The sequence below is a fragment of the Solanum pennellii genome, chromosome 12, assembly GCF_001406875.1.
Source record: "Solanum pennellii chromosome 12, SPENNV200".
Taxonomy (NCBI): domain Eukaryota; kingdom Viridiplantae; phylum Streptophyta; class Magnoliopsida; order Solanales; family Solanaceae; genus Solanum; species Solanum pennellii.
This window is the reverse complement of record NC_028648.1, coordinates 67,480,377-67,485,669: the sequence shown is the minus strand read 5'-3', so window position 1 is coordinate 67,485,669 and position 5,293 is coordinate 67,480,377.

Sequence of the window (5,293 nt, the reverse complement as noted above, 5' to 3'; positions counted from 1 at the left end):
TATATATATATATATATATATATATATATATATACATATATATATACACACACACACACACACACACACACAAACACACATGGAATTATGATGTGATTATCACTTGTTACATATGATATGCATGTTATTGGTCTTACTTGATATACATGATATAGGTCTTAGTTAGTATGCATCTTGTTGCCTATACTTGTCATGAGGATGTATGAAGTAATGACATTGCTTGTGATTACCTTATTAGTTTAGTTGGTATGTGTGAGGTTATGAGTCTTCACATACACATTGCACTAGTAGACATAGATTAAGGTCATGAGTAAGGTCTTATAATGTATTGATGAAATGAACTACAAATATGCAATGTTGACTATGGTTGAGTTATGGTGATATTTATATTATGGACTTGTATGTTTTATTACGATGTGCATAAGGACTAAATGGATTATGACTCTGATGTAATCAATGAACGATTTCTTATATGAGGTCTATGAAGTATGTGAGTCTTATCTTTAACGTTAAATGAATATGTTATGTCTTATTAAATGTGATGTGCCTAGTATAGGGTGACCTTAGAGGAACAGTTGTTGTGAATAGTATTATAATATGCTACCTTCACATTGCACTAGTGTGACTTGGGTTGATTAGCTGATGGTTCTTATGTGAAGATAATGTTTATGATATGCTTGTGCTATTTTGAGTGTATGTGCTTGAATTGATGAAGGTTTTGTGAATGTTCACCTTGGTAAACTTAAGGTGATACTTTGGTATGGATGGTGGAATGGGATACTATTCATGCATTGCACCAAGTATTACTTAAGGGTTGATTTAGGTAAATGAGTTAAAGTAAAAAGAAAAGTTAATGCATTGGAGATATGTAATGCGTATTAAATGTGATAAATGACATATATGTTGTTGTGAATGGTATCATTGTCTAATGTATTGTATGTGAACTATATCGTGATTATTGTATCAAATGTTTATACAGTTTCTATAAAATACATTATACATGGTTTCTAACTAAATGTCCTCTTTAAAATCATGTTTTTGCATGGTTATCATACTTAGTGCATTATTGTACTAATACTATTTTTCTTTATTAGTGCATTATTGTACTAATACTATTTTTCTTTATCCTTTTATACAATATGTAGGTGGTGATGGCTGGAGGATCTTTCCTAGAATGAGGATCTTGGTTTACTATCTCCAATTTAAAGTGTGTCCTTAATGATTCAAGGACCTTCATGTCAATATTTTAAATTAAGTTCATGTAATAGTATAGAAATATTCTATTATATTGTTAAGGGCCGTGTCCCTATTCTATCGATGTCGTGTCTAAGATGGCAAGATGAGACTTAGTGTCCTAACTTTGTACTAATGGTTTTAAACGAAATGATGTTTAGTCTTATCTTATGCTATGAATTTTTTTAAATTTTCTGCTATTTTATGTCTATGCGATGAAAGATGTCTAAGGGCTTGAATAAAACCCTCGAAAGGTGAAGTACTTGTGTTATGTCTGGCGGGTGCTCCGCAATCTTGGCGGAACTTTGTATCAGAGCATTAGGTTATAAAATGGTCTTAGGGTTCAAAGTCTCATAATGCCACGCCTAGTAGACTCTTGTTCATCGGTGTGAGTCGCGACACATCTAAGAGCGAGAGCCTATAGGACAATATAAGTTTCAATTTCTTCATTACTCGTGTCGTGCCATAGAGATTAACTCTATATGATCTCTCTCTCTTTCCCTTGTCCAGTTGTATTTCAGATGTCATTGCTTGGAAGGATGATGTCTCACAACTTAAGGGAGAAAAAGGTGAGTTTTGATGTTTATTATGGTTTTGTGACTGGATGAGTTTATGTGAAGGTGGAACTGGAATATATTGTTCAGATACAAATTATGGCTTTATATGATCTATGAGACTTGAGGTATTATGTTAGGAAGTCGTATTATAATGTAGTTCTAGAATGATAAGAGTTACTTTGGTTGAATGAAATCCTTTTAGGGATAATAAGTTACTTTATGGTTTTGTGCAATGATAGTAGAAAGTTATAATATAGAATTGAAAATTTTTGGAGGAATGTGATATTTATATTTAGTAAGAGTTAAAAGTTTCCTTTGTATATGAGTAGTGCTTCATAGAGTCCTTGTATAGGCTTACTATTAAGAGGGAAATATAATATGTTTACCTTATAAGGTAATTGTGAGGTATGCTAGTTAATGGGAGAATCCCTATAACTAATTGATTAGTTCCCACATGAACCTATCGTAAAAGTGGAAAAAGTGAAGAAGGTGTTTTTGTTCCATAAGTTGGGATTATGTTTTACCCTAAGGTTGACTTAGAGAGATGTATGTACCCCTTAGTTCATGGGGAGAAGAAGAGAATTGATGTTGACCAATTTTTAAGAGGTTAGTTGTCTTTTAAGGTTGATATTAAGTGTGGTCATTTGAAAAGAGTGTTTAGATGATGCCTAGGCATGGTTTGTTGGAAAATTCCACCAAAAGTGATGATAAGGGTTGAAATGGTCTAAGTTTTTACTTGAGAAATAAGGTATGCTGAATTTTTCGTTTTAGTTATGTCCATAGGTGCTTGATATGTATAACACAACTTGATTTTTATGAGTTCCCTTTAAGTTGATGGACTTGGAGGAATAGTGATTCTTGGGTACCTAACGATGTTGAGTTAGAAAGCTCCTTTTGATGATGTTAGGAGTGAAATCCTCAATGGTGTAACATCATATTATGTGAAGAATATGGAGGTTCAGTGTTGACTTGCCTCAAAATTGGTATTTAAGGGAACATTTAATGAAGATTTGATTAAGCTCAGCTCAAGTTGGGGATATTGTACCTAGATGGTAAGGTTTTAAATGCCCTTAATATTTGTACATTCAACATCTCTATGTTGACAATCACATTTAATGATTAATATGAAGTAAAATGGCATGTATACTTATTTTTTGATTCCTTGGTATTCTCACCTGATGGAGTTTAGTGAAGATTTAGTGAGAAATGACTCCTCCTTTAGAGTGGAATGAGGTGATGTTAAGAAGCGTTTGCATAAACTTAATCCCAAGAGGGGGAAGGTTATGCTTGTTTATAAGTGTTAGTTGTTAGGTAGTTGAGCCTGATTAATTTTAGGTTTTCCTATTTATTCTCTAGTTTAGGATTTCCTATTTATTCTATATTTTAGGCTTTCCTATTTATTCTCTATTTATTCTCTGTAACCAAAAGTACTCTGATTTATTAATATAAATATACCTCACCGCTGTAGTGTGTGTGCATGAATTCGATCCTAACAACTGGTATCAGATCCAAGGAGATTCAACACGATCACTGAAGATGGATAGTTCGAAGCTTGGAATCGAGAAGTTTAATGGATCCGATTTCAGTTTCTGGAAGATGCAGATTGAAGATTATCTGTACCAGAAAGATCTTCACGAATCGTTGACCGGGGTGAAGCCAGAATCCATGACGGAGGAGAAGTGGAAACTCAAGGATCGCCAGGCTCTAGGGTTGATCCGGTTGACTTTGTCAAGAAACGTGGTGTTCAACATCGTGAAGGAGAAGACTACGTCCGGTCTGTTGACGGCATTGTCAAAAATGTATGAAAAACCATCGGCTATGAACAAGGTATATTTGATGCGTAGATTGTTCAATTTACAGATGTCTGAGAATGGATCTGTTTCTGATCATATAAATGAGTTCAATATGATTGTGAGTCAACTCAATTCTGTGGATATTAATTTCGAAGATGAAATTAAGGCGTTCATTTTGATGTCATCTCTGCCCGAGTCTTGGGATACTGTTGTTGCTGCGATTAGCAGTTCCCGTGGATGTGAGAAACTAAAGTTTGATGAAATCCGTGATGTTGTTCTTAGCGAAAGTATTCGCAAACGAGAAGTAGGAGATTCATCGGGCAGTGCTCTCAGCGTTGACCGAAGGGGGAGAAGTAAGACGAAAGGCCAAAATCAACATGGTCGATCAAAAGCAAAGAATCAAGGAAATCCCTGAACAGATCAAACGTGACTTGTTGGAACTGTGGAGAAAAAGGGAACTTTCGGACAAACTCTACAAAGCCAAAGAAGAAACAGAATCAGAAATTTGGAGATGACAATGATTCTGTAAATTCAGCAGAGGACATTGGGGATGCTCTAATCCTTAGTGTAAACAGCCCGGTTGAATCATGGATTTTTAATTCTGTGTAACGACCTGTGGGTCGATTCGAGCAGTAGAGTTTATTTCTGATAATAACTGACTGGGTCGACGAATCCTGCGACGGACCATCATGGGCACGACGGACCGTCGAGGGTCTTGTTCCAAAACACTTCAACTCTGAAAATTTGGGTACGGGGATCAACTCTATGAACTTCGCGACGGAACTGCAGCACGGACCGTCGTAGACACGACGGACCGTCACAGACCTTTCTACTAAAATTGAGTCTCTGAACTCTGTGACGACTCTGCAGGACGGACCGTCGTAGGCACGACGGGCCGTCACGAGTGGCGTAATTCCACCTGGGTCGGATTTCTGCTAAAGTTTTAAAGGGGTTTTTTGGACTATTCCTGATTATAATTATAAAATTAGTGGGTTAATGTTAATAATATATTTAGTCGGGGATTAAAGGAGATAACCTTGAAATAAATAGTGGGTTACTTTTATCATCTTTTATACTTAATCACATGATAATTAGGGTAAAACAAAAAGGGTTTGAAGAAGAGAAAATTTAAAAAAGAAAAGAAGAGAGAACGTGCGAGAGAGAGAGAAGAACGAAGAGACAGCAAGGACATTGGAGAAGTAGATTGCTTGATCACGATTCTTCGGTGGAGGTAGGTTATGGTTTATGCTATTTCATAGTAAACTCTAAATAGCGAATGATATGTACTGGGTGATATTGTAAAGTCTTCTATACGCTTAATTGTGTGGATGCATGATGTGATTTTGTAATAATGGATTGGAAAGATGAGGCTGTGAATCTTAAACCTTAAAATCTCCCTATTTATGATGATGCCTTGACATAATGGAAGGCTTGATGAACTAAAGTAATGAGATTAGGGGATCGGGTGTCACGAACCGAAACGTAGTATTAGGGGATCGGGTGTCACGAACCGACACGTAGTATTAGGGGATCGGGTGTCACGAACCGATACGTAGTATTAGGGGATCGGGTGTCACGAACCGACACGTAGTATTAGGGGATCAAAGTGTCACATTCCGACACCAGGATAATAAAGAGAATGACCACGAACCGACACGTAGTATTAGGGGATCGGGTGTCACGAACCGACACGTAGTATTAGGGGATCGG